Source organism: Salvelinus sp. IW2-2015, unplaced genomic scaffold, assembly GCF_002910315.2.
Source record: "Salvelinus sp. IW2-2015 unplaced genomic scaffold, ASM291031v2 Un_scaffold5202, whole genome shotgun sequence".
NCBI lineage: Eukaryota > Metazoa > Chordata > Actinopteri > Salmoniformes > Salmonidae > Salvelinus > Salvelinus sp. IW2-2015.
Window position 1 is genome coordinate 11763 of NW_019946468.1, and position 9823 is coordinate 21585.

The window sequence follows — 9823 nt, forward strand, 5'->3', positions numbered from 1 at the left end:
GAGGAGAGTAGGCAGAAGGCAAGGCAGAGAGGCAGGGAGAGGAGGAATGAGAGGCAAGAGAGAGGCAGGACATAGAGAGGAGGAAAGAGAGCCAAGTGCAGGAGAGAGGCAGGAGAGAGGAGGAAGAGAGGCAAGAGAGAGGCAGGAGAGAGGCAGGAGAGAGGCAGGAGAGAGGCGGGAGAGAGGAGGAAGAGAGGCAGGAGAGAGGTGGGAGAGAGGCAGGAGAGAGGTGGGAGAAGGGGCTGAGTGAGCAGTCATTCTCATCAAGGTCAGAATTAAAAAGTACATAAATCAATAAAGGGGGAAAGTAGTGGCCAGTGCTAGGTGCTACGCTGTTCAAACCTGAGACATTCATCACACGCACGCATTCATCCTGACCTGGGTCCTAAATGACAGCCTATTCCTTATGGGCCCTGGTCAAAGTAGTGCACTATAAAGGGAATAGGGTGGTTATGGGTCCTGGTCAAAGTAGTGCACTATAAAGGGAATTAGGGTGCCATTTGGGACAAACACCTGCATTTGCATTCATCCAGCGGTACAGTGCACTTGTCCTCTAGCTACCAGTGTGGAACCAGATTACAGGGACAGACGAGAGAGGGGCGGAGAGAGAGAGGGGGAGAGGGAGAATTGATTTGAGAGAGAGAGGAGAGAGAGGGGAGACGAGAGAGAGGCGGAAAGAGAGAGGGGGAGAGAGGGTGAGAGAGGGAGAATTGAATTGAGAGAGAGGAGAGAGAGAGAGAATTGAATTGAGAGAGAGAAGAGAGAGAGAGAAAGGGGGAGAGAGGGAGAATTCAATTGAGAGAGAGAGGAGGAGGAGAGAGAGAGGAGGAGAGAGAGAGGTTGGGAAATAGGGGTATTTAATTGAGAGCGAGAGAGGAGGAGAGAGAGAGGGGGAGAGAGGTATAATTGAATTGAGAGAGAGAGGAGGAGGTATGTTAGTACCTGAGAGGCGTAGTTGTGTCTATCCGTACCACACACAGGGGAGGCAGCGGCCACAGGGCAGGGCTTACAGGTGTTCTCATGAGGCATCAGCTCTACAGGCTCTCTGCTTCTACAGAGGAAACATGGAGATTAGTTAACAGACACAGACCACGCCTACTTGCTTATCTATAATAACTCCTGTAATACAACTTCTAAACAATCACAAAGGGAGGACATAAGATACAACTTTTTTTTTTAAACTACGTCAACTTGACTCTGCTTGGCTTGTTCATCTCCTCTACTGAACATTGGGGTTGATACTTAGTGAGCAGCACATCCGCTTCCAAAAACAAACCCCAATAGCTTCCTGTACTCTACATTAGCATGAGCATGAGCAGTAGCATGAGCAGTAGCATGAGCAGTAGCATGAGCAGTAGCATGAGCAGTAGCATTAGCAGTAGCATGAGCAGGGCCTCTTACTTAATGATGCTGAGCAGGGTTAGCAGTTAGCACGGCTGTGTTCATGCTAATAACTCTTCATTCCACACCACTGTGGCTCCCTCATCTCAAGGGTAGCGTCAAGAAGATGACGCTGTTTATTGAGGATGATAAATGTCTTGCTGTCGCTGCATATAGACTTTGCAGGGAATAATGTTGAAATCCGTTAACACGTCTTTTTCCCGATTACGTTTGTTCCCGGCCACTATTTCTGTTTTTCACGAGAAGCAGATATATAGCGATACGAGAGATAGACAGCAGTGGGGCATTGTGTTGCCATGGCCACCATGGTTGTTATGTTATTTAATTATTGCGACGCCGTCCTTTACATTTGGCCTTGAAAGCCTGAGGTTCAGAGACTAGGTCTCTATCAGAGGTATTTAAATCTCATGCTTTCACTTAGATCAAAATGTGCCATAAATAATAATATCCCAAAGGTTTATCTATAAACATCGTGGTGTATCTGGTCTACTGGGTAAAGGTCCATCTATAACCATCATGGTGTATCTGGTCTACTGGGTAAAAAGGTTAACCTATAACCATTCATTGGTGTATCTGGTTCTACGGGTAAAGGTCCATCTATAACCATCAATTGGTGTATCTGCTTGAGTAAAGGTTCATCTATAACCATCATGGTGTATCTGGTCTACTGGGTAAAGGTTAACCTATAACCATCATGTGTATCTGGTCTACTGGGTAAAGGTCCATCTATAACCACATGGTGTATCTGGTCTACTGAGTAAAGGTTCATCTATAACCATCATGGTGTATCTGGTCTACTGGGTAAAGGTTCATCTATAACCATCATGCGTGTATCTGGTCTACTGGGTAAAGGTCCATCTATAACCATCATGGTGTATCTGGTCTACAGGGTAAAGGCCATCTATAACCATCATGGTGTATCTGGTCTACTGGGTAAAGGTTCATCTATAACCATCATGGTGTATCTGGTCTACTGGGTAAAGGTTCATCTATAACCATCATGGGTTATCTGGTCTACTGGGGTAAAGGTTAATCTATAACCATCATGGTGTATCTTGGTCTACTGGGTAAAGGTTTAACCATAACCATCAGGTGTATCTGGTCTACTGGGTAAAGGTTCATCTATAACCATCATGGTGATCTGGTCTACGGGGAAAGGTTCATCATAACCATCATGGTGTATCTGGTCTACTGGGTAAAGGTTAACCTATAACCATCATGGTGTATCTGGTCTACTGGGTAAAGGTTCATCTAAACCATCATGGTGTATCTGGTCTACTGGGTAAAGGTTATCTATAACCATCATGGTGTATCTGGTTCTACTGGGTAAAGGTTAACCTATACCATCAATGGTGTATCTGGTCTACTGGGTAAAGGTTAACCTATAACCATCATGGTGTATCTGTCTATGGTAAAGGTTAACCTATAACCATCATGGTGTATCTGGTCTACGGGTAAAGGTCCACTATAACCTCATGGGTATCTGGTCACTGGGTAAAGGTCCATCTATACCATCATGGTGTATCTGGTCTACTGGGTAAAGGGAGAATATTATTAATTATGTAGAATAACACCTAAGAGAGATACTCTACCTGCTAGTGTGTGTGTGTGTGTGTGTGTGTGTGTGTGTGTGTGTGTGTGTGTGTGTGTGTGTGTGTGTGTGTGTGTGTGTGTGTGTGTGTGTGTGATGCAGCAACCAAAAACAATACGAGGGAAGTGTCACGTTTCGTTGACTACATTTTTGATGGATGCATCCCAAATGGAAAACCTATTCCTACAAAGTGCACTACTTTTGAGGAGAACCCTATGGTCAATAGTAGTGCACTATAAGAAATAGGATGCTATTTGGATGCAGCCTAACCTTTAAATTAATCATGGCACAGCAGGAATGTTCTAGTTGAAATGACATCATTCTGGAAGTACGACGTACAGCACGTTGGCACGACGACAGCGATGTAATCAATATGCTGCTGTTCAGAAGACGTGCTGACTGACGCCTGCTGTCACGATAACACCACGGAATAAGCTCCCCTGGCGAGCACAGTTTTCCCTCCAGGACAATGATATGCAGACTCCCCCACCAGATGACTCTGCCTGTGAATCTCGGAGTGATTGACTCATTGATTGATTGATTACCCACCTTGCTCCAGCTTTTTCGGTTGACATTGACACATGTTGCTCTCTGGTAACCCTGGGTAACAAGATCTTTGTGGCGGCTAACTTCACCTTCTGGCACGGATCCTTGTGGTGTACAGCTGGAAGAGGAGGAGGAGGTGGAGGAGGGGGAGGTGGGAGGAGGGGAGGAGGCAGAGCGGAATGGACGGGGCGAGGGGAGAGCGTCACGACTGGCAAGAGGGTGAGGCAGTGGGAGAGTGCCTGAAGTGCAACTACGAGCTCGAAGAGGTAGGAGGAGGATGGATGAGATATGAGAGATAATAGCACAAGTAAGTAAAGGACATTTCAACGCAATTTCTGATGCATATAGAATATTTTTTGAATGCTTTTTGAGGCAATGAGGCCCTAGGAGAAGGAACGGTGGCGGCCAGTCCAGGGGTGAGAGGGAGGTTTTGGAGGGGGGGTTTGGAGGGTGAGGGGTGCCGTTAGGGAAGAGCAAGGTATAAAAAAGCATGGCAAGACGGTAAAAGCAAAAAGACAGTAGCAGGGTATAAAGAAAATCATAGCAGGCGTCGGTAAGGCGTAGAATAAAGAGACAAACAGATGAAGACACCAAAAGTAGAACATAGGTGAATAGCAGGTATGATACATAGCAGGGATTACTATGACACTTTTTGAAAACATTTTAACCTTATTTAACTAGGCAAGTCAGTTAAGAACAAATTCTTATTTACAATGACGGCTAGGAACAGTGGGTTTAACTGCCTTCTTCAGGGGCAGAACAACAGATTTTTACCTTGTCAGCTCGGGGATTCAATCTAGCAACCTTTCGGTTACTAGTCCAACACTCTAACCACTAGACTACCTGCTGCCCCTAGCGGTATGACACAGTACCATAGCAGGTATGACACAGTACATAGCAGGTATGACACACAGCAGGTGTGATACACAGCAGTATGATACACAGCAGGTATGATACACAGCAGGTACGACAGTAGCAGGTATGATACAGTACATAGCAGTATGATACATAGCAGTATGATACACAGCATGTATGATACATAGCAGGTATGATACACAGCATGTATGATACATAGCATGTATGATACATAGCAGGTATGATACATAGCAGGTATGATACATTGCAGGATCTGACATATAGCAGGTATGACACAGTACATAGCAGGATGATACATTGCAGGTATGATACACAGCAGGTATGATACACAGCATGTATGATACATAGCATGTATGATACATAGCAGGTATGATACATAGCGGGTATGACACATAGCAGGTATGATACACAGCAGGTATGATACACAGCAGGTATGATACACAGCAGGTATGAATAAACATAGCAGGTAATATACATAGCAGGTATGATACACAGCAGGTATGATACATAGCAGGTATGATACATAGCAAGTATGATACAATAGCAGGTATGATACACAGCAGGTATGATACACAGCAGGTATGATACACAGCAGGTATGATACATGCAGGTATGATACACAGCAGTAGATACATTGCAGGTATGAACACAGCAGGTATGATACATTGCAGGTATGATACATAGCAGTATGATACATTGCAGGATTGAACACAGCAGGTATGATACATTGCAGGTATGATACACAGCAGGTATGATACATTGCAGGTATGATACACAGCAGGTATGATACACAGCAGTAATATAGAGCAGGTATGATACACAGCAGGTAATATAGGTAGCAGGTATGATAACAGCAGGTAATATAGGTAGCAGGTATGATACACAGCAGGTAATATACGTAGCAGGTATGATACACAGCAGGTATGATACATAGCAGGTATGATACACAGCAGGTAATATAGGTAGCAGGTATGATACACAGCAGGTAATATGGTAGCAGGTATGATACACAGCAGGTATATACGCAGCAGGTATGATACACAGCAGGTAATATACGTAGCAGGTATGATACACAGCAGGTAATATACGTAGCAGGTATGATACACAGCAGGTAATATAGGTAGCAGGTATGATACACAGCAGGTAATATAGGTAGCAGGTATGATACACAGCAGGTAAGAGTAGCAGGTAATATACGTAGCAGTAATATAGGTAGCAGGTATGATACACAGCAGGTAATATAGTAGCAGGTAATATAGGTAGCAGGTAATATACGCAGCAGGTATGAACACAGCAGGTAATATACACAGCAGTATGATACACAGCAGGTAATATAGGTAGCAGGTATGATAACAGCAGGTATGATACACAGCAGGTATGATACACAGCAGTAATATAGGTACAGTATGATACACAGCAGGTAATATACGTAGCAGGTATGATACACAGCAGGTATGATACAAGCAGGTACGATACACAGCAGTAATATAGGTAACAGGTATGATACACAGCAGTAATATAGTAACAGGTAATATAGGTAGCAGGTAATATAGGTAACAGGTAATATAGTAGCAGGTAATATAGGAACAGGTAATATAGTAGCAGGTATGATACACAGCAGGTACGATACACAGCAGGTAATATAGGTAACAGTAATATAGGTAGCAGGTAATATAGGTAGCAGTAATATATAGGTAGCAGGTAATATAGGTAGCAGGTAATATAGGTAACAGGTAATATAGGTAGCAGGTAAAATATAGGTAACAGGTATATAGTGAGCACAGTAATATAGGTAGCAGGTAATATAGGTAACAGGTAATATAAGGTAACAGGTATATACGGTTAGCAGGTTAATATAAGGTAACAGGTAATATACGGTAACAGTAATTATGGTAGCAGGTAATATAGGTAACAGGTAATATAGGGAGCAGGTAATATAGGTTAGCAGGTAATATAGTAGCAGGTATATAAGGTAGCAAGGTAATATAGGTAGCAGGTAATATAGGTAGCAGGTATGATACACATAGCAGGTAATATAGGCTAGCAGGTAATATAAGGTAGCAGGTAATATAGGTAGCAGGTAATATAGGTATTAACAGGTAATATAGGTAGCAAGCTAATATAGTTAGCAGGTAATATAGGTAGCAGGTAATATAGGTAGCAGGTAATATAGGTAGCAGGTAATATAGGTAACAGGTAATATAGGTAACAGGTAATATAGGTAACAGGTAATATAGGTAGCAGGTACGATACAGGTACATTGAGATTCAGACATGCGGGTGCACAAGTCATCAATCAGATACTGTATATACACTATGCATACAAAAGTATGTGGACACCCCTTCAAATTAGTAGATTCTGCTATTTCAGCCACACCCGTTGCTGACAGGTGTATAAAATTGAGCACACAGCCAAGCAATCTCCATAGACAAACATTGGCAGTAGAACGGCCTTACTGAAGAGCTCAGTGACTTTCAATGTGGCACCGTCATAGGATGCCACCTTTCCAACAAGTCAGTTCTTCAAATTTCTGCCCTGCTAGAGCTMCCCCGGTCAACTGTAAGTGCTGTTATTGTGAAGTGGAAACGTCTAGGAGCAACAACAGCTCAGCCYRGAAGTGGTAGGCCACACAAGCTCACAGAACGYGACRGTCGAGTGCTGAAGTACGTAYCACGTAAAAATCATCTGTCCTCGGTTGCAAKACTCACTACCYAGTTCCAAACTGCCTCTGGAAGCAAGGTCAGCACAAGAACTGTTTGTCGGTAGCTTCAGAAAAGGGGTTTCCGTGGCCGAGCAGCCGCACACAAGCCTATGATCACCAAGCGCATTGCCAAGTGTCGGCTGGAGTGGTGTAAAGCTCGCCGAAATTTGACTCTGGAGCAGTAGAAACGTGTTCTCTGGAGTGATGAATCACGTTTCACCATCTGGCAGACCGACGGACGAATCTGGGTTTGGCGAATGCCAGGAGAATGCTACCTGCCCCAATGCATAGTGCCAACTGTAAAGTTTGGTGGAGGAGGAATAATGGTCTGGGGCTGTTTTTCATGGTTCGGGCTAGGCCCCTTAGTTTCAGTGAAGGGAAATCAACGCTACATCATACAATGACATTCTAGACGATTCTGTGCTTCCACCTTTGTGGCAACAGTTTGGGGAAGGCCCCTTTCCTGTTTCAGCATGACAATGCCCCTGTGCACAAAGCGAGGTCCATACAGACATTGATTGTCGAGATCGGTGTGGAGGAACTTGACTGGCCTGCACAGAGCCCTGACCTCAACCCCATCAAACACCTTTGGGATGAATTGGAACGCCGACTGCGAGCCAGGACTAATCGCCCAACATCAGMGCCCGACCTCACTAATGCTTTTGTGGCTGAATGGAAGCATGTCCCCGTATTAATGTTCCAACATCTAGTGGAAAGCCTTCCCAGAAGAGRGGAGGCRGTTATAGCAGCACAGGGGGGAACCAACTCCATATTAATGCCCATGATTTTGGAATGAGATGTTTGACGAGCAGGTGTCCACATACTTCTGMTCATGCAGTGTATTTTGACTTACTGCAGTGAGTCAAAACTGAKTTTTATTGTCAGCTCTACAAGAGAAAACATACAGCTGTTCTCTAGTGTCTCTAGACAGACAGCGCTTCTGTTTTACAGACTGTCTGATATAACAGCTGTTCTCTAGTGTCTCTAGACAGACAGGGCTTATATTTTACAGATATAACTGTATATAACAGTAAYTAAACAACAACCAAGCAAATACATTTCACCTAAATAGTATAACAATACCTGCCACTTTCCAGACGCTATTATCCAAAGCAATTGGGTATCTCTCTGATTACCAGGATCTCTGACAGGATTTATTGGGTATTTCTCTGATTACCAGGATCTCTGACAGGCTGGATTGGGTATCTCTCTGATTACCAGTATCTCTGACAGGATTGATTGGGTATTTCTCTGATTACCAGGATCTCTGACAGGCTGGATTGGGTATCTCTCTGATTACCAGTATCTCTGACAGGATTGATTGGGTATCTCTCTGATTACCAGGATCTCTGACAGGCTGGATTGGGTATCTCTCTGATTACCATTATCTCTGACAGGATTGATTGGGTATCTCTCTGATTAGAGTATCTCTGACCAGATAGATTTTTGTCTTACTGAGATTTACTGTCAGGGCCCAAGTCTGACAGAATCAGTGCAGTAGACATTTGACTTTAGAGTCCAGTAGGGTGAGGCTGGGTGCTGCAGACTGTTCAAGTGCCCTCGCCAATTTATTATATATATGTTGAAGAGGGTGGGGCTCAAGCTGCATCCCTGTCTCACCCCACGGCTCTGAGGAAGGAGATCTGTGTGTTTATTGCCAATTTTAACTGCACACTTGTTGCTTGTGAACATTGATTTTATAATATTGTATGTTTTCCCCCCAACTCCACTTCCCATCAATTTGTATAGCAGACCCTCATGCCAAATTAAGTTAAAAGCTTTTTTGAAAATCAACAAAGCATGAGAAGACTTTGCCTTTGTTTTGGTTTGTTTATCAATTAGGATGTGTACTTGGTCTGTCATATGGTATTTTGGTAAGAATTTGACAAGTCTGCTTTCTCTCTCTCTCTCTATTCCTATCTCTCTCATTATCGTTCCCTCTCTCTCTGTTTCTCTTTCTCTCTCACTGTTCCTCTCTCTCTCACAATTGTTACCTCTCTCTGTTCCTCTCTCTCTCTCTATTCCTATTGTCATGACGTGGCCCTCTTTGGATATAGCAAGCACCAACTCTCTCTCTCTCACCACCTCTCTCTTCCCCCTACACCCAGACTCTGTTATCTCAGGTCGTAAATTCCTGGAGGAGACTCTRTTCCCGCCCCGGCCATGCAGTATAGAGAGAGGGTTCACAGTAGAACAAAGGAACTTCTTCTACATCACAGAACTTGAGAACTGAACAATATCCATGTTTTGGAGAATGTGTAAACGGTCGGTGGAGAATCCAGCTACGACCGGTCCATTTTGTTTAATGTTTGTGACCTCATGAGAGACAATACAGCTAACATTACAAGAGTCTCCGTTATGAGATTTGCATCTAATTATTTGTATAAAATGAATGAGTAAAGATGAAACTATTTGTGAAATTATGTAATGTGATTTTAAACTGTTTAATGAAAGAGAATCCAATTCCCTTTAAAGTTTCACTAAGTCATTGGCCCGCCCCCATGAGCACAGACATCGATCTGGCGTCATGGGACAGCCTTTTTTACTGTGCCGAATAAAACCCCCACCTGGAGAAACCATCTTCAGACCATGCGTACTCGATTACCGAGAGGGCTAAGGTTTGAGTAGAGGACCATGCGTACCTCGATTACGAGAGGGCTAAGTTGAGTAGAGACCATGCGTACCTCGATTACCGAGAGGCCTAAGAT

The 9823-nt window shown here is 43.8% G+C and overlaps 1 pseudogene; it reads right to left on the bottom strand.

Annotated features, from left to right (window-relative positions):
- LOC112078056 (testican-2-like) overlaps positions 1 to 9823 on the bottom strand; it is a 37038-nt pseudogene that overhangs the window by 11620 nt on the left and 15595 nt on the right.